Here is a 14,128-nt window from a genome sequence, read left to right as displayed (position 1 = left end):
CAAGGTTTCTTACCTGGTTATTAATAATAAGGAATCTTTAATCACTGATAGTTTTAACTTGTTTCTGTCACATTATTAACTTTTCATCAGAACTAAGATAGTAACTTCAATCTTATCTCTTTCACCTTATGAATGACGTCATTTCTTAGAACCAATCAACTATAAGGTCAGTACAAACAGAGTCACTTTATGACCTATAATATGAAAATTCTAATATTAATTTTTTGGCATTACATTACTGTAATGATTAACACTATGAAATTAAGTTCACCGTTAATGTCACCAGAAAGACTCGTCACCTAAAAGAATTTGTTTGAAAACTACCACAAACAAGAGTATTAAATAAACCCATGTTTACTTTATTGTTATTAATTTTGCCCAACATTGAGATGCAAACTTAAGGCTAGTAATATTTTAATTATGTCTTATTAATCCTTCTTTATACTATTTCTAATCGAGTAATAGTAACAACCATTTTTGTAATACAATACGAACATTATCAAACTTTGACAATTGCAATTTGTGTACTTTACTTTAAAAATAGTAATTTATATTTTGATTAATATGCATTGAAAGAGATTAATCGAAAAAATATATTAAATATTAAAATATACTTGCTCGTGCAAAACTTTACTAAAATGCGTTAGTCTCATGCGAAAAAAAAAAAAAAGTTAGAAGTTATGCGGATGACCTCTAGCGTTTGAATTATAAAATATATTCAGTTACATTTAAGAGGATGAATAATAAATTACACAGAAACATCCTGGAATTAAAATTGTGTGCTTAAAACCTTGATCTTGTTCATTTGTATAATAATCAATGTGTTTTAGATTTTACATGGGACCATAAAAAACTGAATTATATGCTCCAGCTCATAACAGTCCAGTTCTTTTTCTGAAATTATCTGCTGAAGGGTATAATCGTATGCATACACTAACATCGTCTGAATAAATTTAACTAGTGCTTGAAACCTGTATCATATATATATATATTCGGGCAAACGAAAATGAATCTATCTTCAAACACTCCAGATGTTTACTTCTAAAGCCGATTTGCGATTCGTTCTCATCAAAATTCCTATCACGTATTTTGGACATATGGGGACACATCATACAATATACATGTGACAAGTAACACTCACAGAAATATAACAGTTGATTTTAAATGTATTAAATATCATTACATCAAACAACCACATAAATGTACATTGTATGCTAGGTACCTTTAGCAGTTATGTTTCATTATTTATTATTTAATTATTATTACATTAAGCAGTCTTCCTTTTGTATACAACCCCGCATTAAGATTTTATATCCAATTTATTTATTTTTGGTTATTCGTTTAAACTAATGAATTATTCTCTTCTTAGTTTTGATTATTTCATCTTATGTTCTGTAATTTTAGTGTGAAGGTTATAAACTCTCATTCAGATATCAGTATCAAAATGTCTTATTTGAAATTTTTTGGTAAATATATTTTTTTCTTTTAATCGCAATGAAAGCTTTCATCCTTGTACAGTTGTCACGCTTATTTGTTTCCACGTGAGTTAAACACCGAATGGAAGCAAGTAAGAGTTTGTAGTTGTCTGCTTATCATAGATTTTTTCTTTCAACTTTCATGACACAAACGTACAATTTTCAAATAATATGTTTTATACCGTTTTACATTTGAGCGCCTCCAGTTGCAGTGAGTTTCTACGACATCGCTCATGACTATAAAAAAAAAAAGAGAGAGAGAGAGATCTACAGATAGTAAATAACTTCAGAGTACGGAAAACACGGTAGGAGTCATAATTATAGGCTTAACCTACACTTTTAAGTGAACGAATCACTGCTTTTGTATTAATTGCAATACAACTGACTGAGTCACGCATTAATAGTGTAAAATATTCAATTAGCAAACTGATGTTTACACTTAATGTGTGAACTAAGAGTTGCTAGCTGGTGAAGCTTCTACTCGTAGTACGGAGGTTTCAGGCATGAAGTCGCTAAACACGCGCAGTACTTTAAACTGTGGACGCACTATAAAAAAATTCATTCCTAATATTCAGTTCCAACACCAAAATTAGGCTCATTTCGTAACGGGTTTTGCTTGGTAGCTGTATTCCTTCTGGTCAGTAGTTCAAATTAGGAACAGCTATACCTGAATCCAGGGTATGTGTGACTTTTCCGTCTATCCAATGTGCTCGTAAATTGCTGCTGGAATTTAAATTTCCAATTTCAGGAATATCATTGTACGTTTCCTGTGAAGTTGCTGTAGAGTTATGTGAACATATGCTAGAAATAAATTATATTTTAAATTAAATACTATTCAAATTGAATATATAAATATGGCGATAACTGCAGTTTGCTAATTTGTTGTAGAATTTTAGGGAGTGTTCTGAACTTTTGTGTTTGTAAAGATATCTTGAAATCTATTGGTTAGGGTGCTTAAATTGCAATGTTACTGTCAATCCTACTCTTTGTTGGTAAAAAGTATCCAAATTATTGACGGTAGGTGAGTCTTCTAGCTGTCTTCCATGTAGTCTGTTACTTCTGTATTGAGGACGGCTTGGTCAGATAGCCCTAAAGTTGTTTCGACCGAAATTCAACAAACTGTAATATTTTGTTAACTTTTAAAAACTACAGACGAGTCTCTACTGGACTCGCTCTGGCGTATCTTCATGGATATCTAATTTTCCGAAGACTCTATGTGCACCCCAAAACAAAAGTTATTTTAAAACTGTTTCGAAACTTCAGTTCAGTTGAATTGTTAAAATTAATTGCGTTGATTTTAATTTACTTGAAATATTAACAACTTTCAAAAGAGTGTTTTCTTTCCTTAGCATCTAAGTTCCAGTTAGTAATATTTTGTACTATGTTTTACAGAGAGACAGATGAAATTTAACAGAAACTAACCTTGTCCATAAATTTTATGTCATCACTGAGTGCACCTTCTAGCTAGTTCCAGACACTCGTTTTTTTTAACCCTAAACATATTGTACACTATAACTTCATCGTTCCGCATAAACATTCTGTCTAACGAATAATAAATTACCTCCAAAAAGTTGGAGTTACCCGTTTTTAATAATTTATACAATAGGAGTTCACACAGTAATACAATTTAGTTGAACTGATGTCTTACCATGGTATTTGTATAGGGGTAAATAAACTAAACAGTTGAATCCAACAACCATCTAACATTTCTAAATAAGCAATATTTGCCGCCAATTCTTTTGGGGCTGTTCGAAATTTTGTACCAAAACAACTTCAGAAAGAACTACTTCTAAAATATAGCAAGACGCGCTTCGCAAATAATTTTAATTTTAAAACCAAACAAAACTTGCATAAATGTGGTGTTTACCCAGTAAAATTGTTTTATATAAAAAAACGTCAAGCAATTAGCAAAAGATAAACAGTGAAATTACAGAATCCATTTACAGGTCTGACATCATATCAGAAACGTAACAATGGTATACTTAAAGAAAGTTCGCTAAAAATATTGGATTCTTCTGAAACGTTAACGTCATTCAATTTAAAGCTACTGTCAATCTTAAATTAAACGTTACAGTAGGAACAATAACTACAATAGTTATAAAGGAATATAAAGTTGAAATCATTAAGATTTTTCCTTTTTTTTCACTTTCTCTTATTGCAACACCAAACTCCCAGACATTATATGGCGAGCCACCACTTGTCGGGCCAACTATCAATGAATCTTCAATTTTTCAGTGTGGCTGAAATAAAAATAACTTGCTGACAAACCCATTATTATTATTCCTTCTTCAAAACGAACTAACAAAAACTGATAATATAACCTCGGGTACTATCCAACTTCAGAACAGTCGGGTCCACCTGCATCAATGAAATACCGTGCACGTGAAACCAAAACCAAGTTCCTTTTTTCTATTCTGCTTGTACGTTTTAATAATAGTTTAACTGACTTATATCAAATCTTATAGTAATCCGGTTTGAGTTTTGAAATGTCTCTGTTTGAAACATTTTCGACATTACTTTTAAAAAACTTTAAAATTTGAAATCATTAGCCAATGAAAATATTGGAGAAAAAAGTGATACACAAAAAATATGACCAAAATATCTAACATCTTTGTCTTTGAGTTAACAATTCTTTCAGTTACAAAAGCACTGAATAAAAAGGGTTTAATTACAATTTTTTTTTAATTTTGAAAGTGTGAAGTGTTTCATGTTAACAAACCAACATTAATGTTTACTTATTATTCATGCCAATATTTGAGAAAAAAACACCTTAATTCATTGTGTCAAATGACTCATGTATTTTACATCTTTGATTTTTACATTATTTCTTCTTTTTAAGACCAAGTTAATGTGTAAAGGAACAGAAAGGTGGTTCAGAAATAATCAGAATTCTGCTCCTAACTGAATTTTTAGCACATTGCATGTAACGTATTTAACAGTACATTTTCTCACATTGTGACAAAAATAACGACTTTCACTCAAGAAGCGGGTTAGAGTGTAAGTTTTATATCAGCAAATCACAGGTGCTCTCAGGACAATTTACTTTTCAGATATCTACTACTGTAAAAACACACACAAAAACGTGCACTGCACTTTAAAAAGCCATCTACGGCCTGGCATGGCCTAGCGCGTAAGGCGTGCGACTCGTAATCCGAGGGTCGCGGGTTCGCGCCAAACATGCTCGCCCTCCCAGCCGTGGGGGTGTTATAATGTGACGGTCAATCCCACTATTCGTTGGTAAAAGAGTAGCCCAAGAGTTGGCGGTGGGTGGTGATGACTAGCTGCCTTCCCTCTAGTCTTACAAAACAAACAAAAAAGCCATCTAAATCTACTACTCGTTCAGAAAATAGTTGCTTAGGAGTTTATGATAAGTGCTGTTAACAAGCTACCTTCTGTTACGTATTACAATTTCAAATAGCCTAAAACAGAGTTAAATTATAATTTAAATTTAGAAGTTAATTAAACGTCGACAGTAAATTAATAAGAAGAATGAACTGAAAAAGCGCATGACTGAAATACTAGTTGGTTATTACTTTTTGCCTAAGGAAGCATTAAGGAAGTGCTCTAGTGTTCCCACTGGCCCATCGCATTTGAGTGATAAAGATAAATCAAAGATCCAGCTAAAGCTTAAACAAGCTCATACTGAAGCTGAAAAATAAACTGGGTTGAAAGAAATAAATTTTGAATCAACTCCAATGGACCAGACCAAAATGATAACTTTGAATTGAATCAGTATGTTAAAGTACCACCATTTAATGAAAATTAAGTTGGCAAATCCAACAGTAGGTTGCCCAAACCATGGAATGTTCCCAAAAAAAATAATTATTACTATTATTATTACAAAATGTTTTAACTGGTAAAGCACAAGAAGTTTATGCTGCTCTCTCTCTCTAGAAGACTTTATGAGTTATAATAAAGTTAAAGCAGCTATTCTTAAAACATCCAAGTTAGTACTAGAGGCTTATTGCCAAACATTTGTAAATTATCGTAAGCAAGATAGTCAAACTTTTATGGAATTCACACACGAAAAAGAGGTTTATTTTGATAGATGTAGTTCTATGCATATTAGCAACAGTTTCGAAAAACAATGTATAATCGAGGAATTTAATTGTGCTTGCAATAACCACAAAACTAACTTAGATGAAAAACGATTTATAGTACTACAGGAAATAGTTGCTCTAGTTTGAAATCTTCTGACAGTCAAGATAAAACTTCATCAAAGCCATCAAGATCTGTCTGCCATTTTTGTAAAAAAACCCGGAAATGTTACGTCCGATTGTTGGTGTTCGAAAAAGAAAGAAAAAGTAAAGTAGACAACACCCAGTGCATTCGTCCCTGTATATGGGCGTAGTTTCACCAGATCACCTGATTTTGTTGATTTGGTCACTGATATAAATACTGGTATAGTTAGGGAGGAATTTAGACTTTTTATGTCTGTTGGTTCTGTGTCTTAACACTGCTAATCCCATACCCATACGTTCTCTCTACCTGATACTATAGGGATTCAGTCATTGTTGTTAGAAGGTATATTGCCTTTAGATTTGAGTTCTGCTAAAGGTGAGCTCGTCATTGCTCAGAATATTTATAGTGACTTTGTTAATGTTCCTCTTCATAACATTTATTTAACTTCATACCTTGTTTTGGAACCAGTTGTGGTTGGAGTAAGACCTACTCTGCCAATCAATAGTGTATCATTATTGTTGGGAAATGATTTGGCTGGGCAAAAAGTTGATGCCAAACCCAAAATGGTTAGTGAGGCAATCAATATTTCATATAAGGATGTTGTCACCAAGGAGAATCCCAATATGTTTTCTTTGTGTGCTGCGGCTCCAGCTCAGGCTGTGAAATTTAACCAGAAACAAATGATAGACATGTATTCAAAGGACAGTAATATGAATCTGTCTCCAGTATTTTCGGATCCAATGGGAATCTTGTGGATATTGTATTTCTGACAATCCCTCAGTCAATGACAATAATGGATGTAAGGAATCTTGGCTCACCTGGTGAAATTCCATTTGCTAGTAATTCCACTGAATGCTAAGCAGGCAAACGATCTGCCGATTTCTTCCCTATTTAAATATGCATTCCAAAAAGAAACTGGAAAAGTTCCAAATGGTAATTTTTCAAAAATGGTCTGTTTATCAGGAAATAAAGAGCGCCAGCTTCAGAGGACGGGGCTGTAGTTTATCAGAAACCATTGTTCTGAAAGTATATCATTCTGAAATATTGAAAGTTACCCATGAACTCCCAATGGTGTTAATAAGATATGCGACAAAATTGAGTATTTTTGGCCAAAAATTAGGCAAGATGTTTTTGTAAAACTTGCTATAACTGTCAATTGGTTGGAAAACCTAACTAGAAATTCCCTGTTTCTCCTTTGTTTTATCTTAGCTTTCTAAGGACTCTTCAGGAGTGTGATTGTTATGTTGGGTTTTTAACAAAATGTCGTTTAGGGAACCAGTATTTGTTAACTATCATGTGTTCAACCACTTGATTCCTGAAGCTATCACTTTGAGAAACATTTTAACTCAAAAACATTCTAAGGCTTTGATTATATTCTTTACTTTTGTTGGTTTGCACCAAAAAAAATCGTTCCGACGAGGGATCTAATTTTTTGTTGGGGTTGTTTCGACAAGTTATCAGCTCGGTGTTAAACAGATCAGATCTAGTACATATCATTCAGACTCACAAGATGCTCCTGAAAGATTTCATTCCACCTTCAAAACTATGATGTCGACTTACTGTCTCAATAACTAAAAGGATTGGAATGAAGGAGTTAATTTTATTATTTGCTGTTCGTGTGTTCGTTCAAAAGTCATTAAGGCGTATACCCAATTCAATTTTATTAATTGTGTTGATCTCTACTAATCTACTCTCAAGTTGAAAATCTTTTGGAAAGATTTAGAGTAAATTAATCTGAGACCTTGAGTGTGGTCAAATACATCAATCGAAAAGGTTTGACATTCTGAGTTCAAAACTGTAATTACATCTCTCACCGGTCAAAAGGTGACGGTGCTATGAACTAAAGTTTATATTTGAAAAACAACGAAAAAACTCAGAGCCGTCCCATGAGCCGCTATGCCGCGGGTAAAAACAGGTTTAAAAGTTACACTTCAAAATTTTACATTAAACAGTACAGTACAGGGATTTGAACTCTAAACATAGAGAACTTAGCTGCCGTCTAAATAACCATAGACCCGGCACGACCAGATGGTCAAGTCGCTCGACTCATAATCTGAGGGTCGTGGGTTCGAATCCCTGTTACACTACCCACGTTCGCCCTTTCAGCCGTGGGGTGTTATATGTGACGTTCAGTCCTACTATTCATTGGTAAAAAGTAGCCCAAGAATTAGTGGTGGGTGGTGATGATTATCTACCTTCCCTCTACTCTTTCACTACTAAATTAGGGATTATCTAGTGTAGATAGCCCTCGTGTAGCTTTGAGCGAAATTAAAGAAAAACAAACTAGCCATAACAGGTAATAATCATAATGATACACAAAACCCATACTCCATTCACTATAAAGGATCATAGGTCATTTTAGACTTGACGATCTTACCACAAAGTCTAGTCCTACACGCCTCTAATTTTCAGGTCCAAGATGTCATTAGAGGTGAGCGCGACACAGGAAGTAACAACCAAATATCTTTCCCGAGTATACGACTTCACGAAAATGGACTTGTACAAATTAAAGTTGACTCCCTTCTACAAACATTTTGCCCTTTAGCCAGTTCTTATGCAGATTTTAATAACTATGTCAATGAAATAATATCCAACGTATATCCAACTCAATTTAATCAACAGTTCCCACGTGCCCCAAATACCAAAACAACCACTGGAATTTAACCTGCGAGCTAAATAAATTAATTTTTGACAGAAATTATCTTGATGCAAACATCAAACCACACATTCATAAAACTACCAATGAAATATGTAAAGATCACCATGAAGTTAATTGGTTAGAATTCTCCAACTCACTGGATAACGTGAAGAAAAATATAACGTTATTCTGGCGTAAATTTGAAAATAAATTTAAGAAACTACCATAAAGAATACAACTCCATGAAATTAAGTAGATGAAAGAATTTGCAAACACTGAACACAAAAAGGCCACTCTTTTAATTAAATACTTCAAAAATATATTCATGACACTGAACTTTCAACAGCAATCATGCTTGCTACTTTTCTCACAGAAAACTTTCGGGCCTCGTTTGGCATAACTGTCTCAGATTTGAAGTCGAACAATATAACATACCAGTACCATTAGTAAAATTGGACTCCTCCTTCCTCAACAACTGTAAGACGAAAGTTAAAACAAACAATATCCCAAGGGCTAAACTACAAGCAAGGGCTTCTCCAACTATTAGTACTGAGTCTGCTTTTATACGTACTTTCTTGTAAATGACATCAACTTCCCAGGATTACGTGGTTGACATTCCGATACGGAGTACGTCTCGAGGTCACTGTCTTGCTACTATCAAAATTCAAAATCAAATAAATGCCAAAACGAAATGGTGAAACACGTGGTGTGTAATCTTATGTGTACCCATCCAACATCCAAGCGCTCGTACATGGCAGAGCGCTCGAATGAAACTTATGTAAAATACACAATATCAGGCTTAAGTTTTTTTCCGACACATAAATAGCCTTCATCGTCTGTCCTGTAGAAGTAGGTTTTATCGGGGCATCCCCGCTTACCCCCACAGCAAATTCTTGGCATAGGATTTATAGATCTCCGCTCCCCTGAAGCAGGGCCGTTCAAGCCTATATTTAAATTTATGTTCACTTTCCTTTTTCTTTCACCAATATCAAAATATTTGGTGTTATTTATCCTCTTTCTGTTTACGGGTAAGAAAGTGTTGTGTATGTGTTTGTGTACACATACATACACATATACGAGGTGTGATCAAAATGTTTTAAGACTATTATTCGGAATAAAAGTGATTTAGATACATCAGTATTATATGCTATATCCTTCAAAGTAACCTCACCCTCAGCTGATACACACTTGTTCCACCGTTCCTGCCATTATCGGAAGCAATGCTGGAAGTCTTCAACTGTTATGCGACTAAGTTATACTTTATGGAAGATTTGAATGTTTTTCCTTCCAAAACTTCTTGAACAAACACAACAGTGTGTGAGGCAGAGTTATCATGATGAAGACGCATGCAGAGTTTTGATGTTAAAATCATCTGACACGATCCAAAGGAAATGTCCAGTTCATCAGAAATTTTGTGTATAGTTAATGGTCGATCGTTTCGAATTTTTTCTTTCACCTTAGTGACCGTTTCATCAGTGGACGATGTCGACGATCGCCCAGAACGTGGATTATCTTTGGCTGATTTCTGGCCAACTTGGAAGCATTTTATCCACTGATAAATGGCAGCCTTACTTAATCAGTCATCACCAAAGCCAGTCCTCCTTAACCATGTTTCACGCAAAACTTGATGTTAACGCGTTCCTCTTCTTTACTATTCATTTTTATTACGAGAGGGCAAGAGATACGTCTGTCTTTAGACACGTTTTTCGCAACACGGGTATAAAGTCTGGAGAAATGGCTTGTTTGTGGGATGGATCTTTAATTTTGCGTTTGTTTCTTTATTTAGTGTTTGAGTGTTTTCTATGGTTATGTTGTGTTTATTTGACTTGCAGTGTTCGAAAACGTGTGAAGGTGATTTTTTGTTCTTTGGATTTTTGAATTCAAACGCAAAATTAAAGAAGCCGTACTTATACAACAACTTAAACCCAAAATAAACCAATATAAAGGAACGCCTTTATACCTATATTAAATATAATAAAATAATTAATATAAAATTATATATTCAAACATCTAACACCGCCCTCTACATTCCGACACACAGTTACACAACCCCTTTCAAACATGTGGTCAGCTTCTGGTCAGTTACCTCTTTCTTTCTTTGTGAACCTGATGATGACCGAAGGTCGAAACGTTGTTCGCTCTTCTACGTAAAATATTTTCTCAACCCAAACGAGCCGTTTTTGCATATATATAAACCACGTGTAAAAAAGTTTTTAAATACAACTTAGGAAGTACGAGTTAGAACACTGAAAAGTAAGAAAACAAGGTAGGAATGGATGGGATAACACTATGGTTTTTGACCTGACAGCACCTCAAAGTAGGTGTGGCTACTGTTCTGCTCATTCCTACTTCATTTAATTTTTTGTAACTTAATAATTGTGGACCTAAATTTCTTTGTAAACTTTGTTTCAGCAACCAAGTACAGATACATATATGTAATCAAATTATATAACCTAACAAAATGCATGACATAAGGGAGGCATTTGATTTTAGAAATGAGACAAGAAGCTGTAATAGTCACACTGCTAATAAAAGACATAGTTAGCTGATTGGTAAATGGTGAGCCAAAAGAATAGCATCAAAAGCATTGATTTTTGAAATGTTTAAATTTGAGTATTTAGAAAGGATTAGCTACTGATGAAACTCAATTCACGTCCATAATTGGATCACATTTCAAAGAAAAACATGAAGTAGAAATGGATAGAACATTGAACACACCAACTTTGAAGTTGCACCACGTCAAACACCACCATTCCTATTTAGTTTTCCTACTTCCTCTAACCATTTTATTTAAAAATTAAGACTTGTCTCATAACCTTTTTGGTATGAAGTCTTAAGAATGATTAGGCTCTTGGTCTATCCTCCTCATAGATTTTCTCAGTTGTCTCTTGGCATTTCTTGGCTTTGATATCTTTGCTATGGTTTTTCATCCATTTAGCTAGAATGACAGCCTTTTCTTTGACTAGATTAATGGTTAAGGTGTGTTTTGTATATTCAGCATTACTGTTTCTAACCTTATCTCTATTCTTGCAGTAATGACCTCTTCACTTGGACAAAGAATTTTCATGATTATAAACATCAGATCTTGGTCACAACCTAAATATAGAAGATCTATATACTTTTGTTTTTTTTTGTTTTTTCTTACCAAGGTAACATGACTGCACGTAAATTATGTAGCACGTACACATAAGCAATCATGCACCTGCACATAACATGAAAGCAGGTTCTTACTTGGTAACTCGCATGAACATGCTCATAATAATAGAATATGGCTACTATTACATTGTTGTAAATGGTTATTTTTATTACTAAACTACCAAAAACACTTTATGCCAAGGTAGCATAATTCAATCAGGTGGATTTAGATTTGCATAGTGAAGGTAGGAGAGATCTATGCCTTTCCAACAGTGGTCTGGTGGTTAGATTGACAAATTTGAATTTTTTGTAAAATTTGTTTTCACTCTGCAAACTTTCTCAAGTGCTTTAGTGGCTTATCACTTTATAGTTTGTCTGTCTATTACACAGTGCCTATAAAGTGCTTAGTATTTTTCCTTGTTGTTTGCAATGTCATTAAGATTTTAATCTACACATAGTGCACATCTGGCCCATTCCTACTATAACTACCACACCTGCTGTAGTACCCAGAACAATGAAAGAATGTTGGTAGCATCAGAATATTTCCTTTCAAATATTTTCTTGATAACTGAATTTGGAAATCCAGTTTTAGTGAATCTGCAAATTTTGTGAAGTCCAAAAGCAATAATCCCACCAATTCTATGTTTGAACCATAAGAATGATTTTGATCGTCTCCTCAGTAAGTGTTGAGATTCTCTAACAATACAGGAACTAACTACTCAATCTAACAGGTGAAATCTACTAACAACTTAGTAAAGAAACATACAAGTTTCTTTAACTATATTCACTGATCCTTATATCTCTCCTTGCAACAACTTGTTCTTGGACCATCTTAAACTTCTGATTCAAACCTATGTCTTAATTTCAGAGACAATCCTCTACAATGTAAACAAGACACAAACAATTCTTAAATTTTTTTTGAATACCTGTAATATCAAACAAAAACATCTTTAAATCTTCACACAGGTAGATAAAGCCCACTGGACATTCAATTACCATCATATTTTCTATACATTCTTTCCATACAAATTATGGGTCAAGAGCCATGTCATTGCATTTATTGACTCGCATTCAAAATTTTTATGGAATTCTATGGTATTGATATAGTAATTTATGATTTTTTTGGTTGTTCAAATGTATATACAAAACCTTTAAAAATTCTGTTTCATATCCTTCATATGCAATATTTAAGGCTTCACAAACTACAACAAGCAGTAACGAAGTACAAAGTTTGTAACTAAAAGAGATAATTTGATTTACTTACTTCTTTAATTACTATTCTGTTGTTTTAAGAAGAATAAGTTTTACAACTTGTTTGTAAATAGTAATAATCTAAGAACATGTACAATTTATGATAATTGAAGTGTAACTATTTTACCAAATACTAGTCCCTAAAACACAGCCAAAATAGGTCACTTTGTAAAGGTCAGTTTTGTATTCTTGGATACAGTAACATGAGTGCATGTACGTCTTGTCACTAACTTCTATGATATTAGCCACCAATAGCTGAAAGGTCAGTATAATATAAATAATAAATGTATAATGTTATGATATTTAAGCTATTTAGAATAAACGTCTGCATTTGAGTTATAATTTGTAGTCAATTTAGAAAAAAAGCATAATTTATATTCATGGTGGTTATGAAATTGTTCAAATCCACATGTACAGAAATTCCTATTGTATAGTGAAAATAACAGATAAAATAAGGTTTTTCTTAAACTATTTGATAATTATCTAGAGGTTACAAAGTTTCACATGTGAATTTTTTAAAATTTTCTGATGTATAACATTTTTTTATCTTAAAATGAAAATCAATCTGCATGTTGAATAGTCAACATTGTGGAAGATTTTATTACAATATCTTTAATTAGAAAAATCCTTATACTTAATTCAAAAATCTGATATTGTATACAAAAGCATTGTTATACTTACCAATAACCTTTACAATTTTGTAAACATATGTACACATAATCAAAAAGTGCTATCTAGAAGTCATGTTTAGCCACCCATTACAGAAAATAAAAACTATAATGTACAATGTCAAATAGTTTTAACAAAAAACACTATTTTGCATTTGCAATATAAAAACATTTTCTGTACTACTAGAGTAACACCATCAGTTTGTCACTGTCATACTTGAAACTATCTATTTTCTTTATTTTTAAACTTCCTCATGCATGCCTTGAGCACCTTTGATTCTCAATCCTAGTTACCTGTAATCCACCAAGTTCTCGATCTCATTTTGAGTAGGTGATCTCGTGTATGCTATTTCTCCTCACATGTGCCACACCCAGATTCTTTATAATTTTTAATTCTTTACAGAAGCAACTGTATAAAAAAAATGCTTTTCATTCCTGTTGCTTCATTATATATTTTTTTCAAAAGCAGCTCAATGACAAATTCAAATATCTAAAATAATGTAAACATACTGCATTAATTCATACCTGAAAATGTCATTGCAAACTATAATGTAAATAATCACTTATTCAGAAAACACTGAAAGTAAAAAAGCAAACAAAAATATATTATTTCCTTTGAATTTGGCATAACCAAAGTAGAGAGCAAGATTAGAGTTTTAAAGAATTAAAAGAACAAACTGATGATTATAACACTTCATGAATTATTCTAATGACTTGCCAATCCAAATTTGTGTATGTAGTGTAACTAAATAATTTGAGAAATGACAAACCTGATAATA

General features: G+C 33.1%; 1 long non-coding RNA gene across 1 annotated transcript in view; it reads right to left on the bottom strand.

Moving 5' to 3' along the window:
• LOC143225935 (uncharacterized) overlaps positions 1-115 on the bottom strand; it is a 52,188-nt gene extending 52,073 nt beyond the window's left edge. Inside the window, exon 1 of the long non-coding RNA XR_013014205.1 lies at positions 14-115. This is a non-coding gene — a long non-coding RNA (uncharacterized LOC143225935). The remainder of the gene's footprint in view (positions 1-13) is intronic.
• Between the last annotated feature and the right edge of the window lie 14,013 nt (positions 116-14,128).

Source organism: Tachypleus tridentatus, chromosome 9, assembly GCF_004210375.1.
Source record: "Tachypleus tridentatus isolate NWPU-2018 chromosome 9, ASM421037v1, whole genome shotgun sequence".
Classification (NCBI taxonomy): Eukaryota; Metazoa; Arthropoda; class Merostomata; order Xiphosura; family Limulidae; genus Tachypleus; species Tachypleus tridentatus.
The sequence above is the reverse complement of the archived record's forward strand: the minus strand, read 5'-3'. Positions and strand labels throughout refer to the sequence as shown.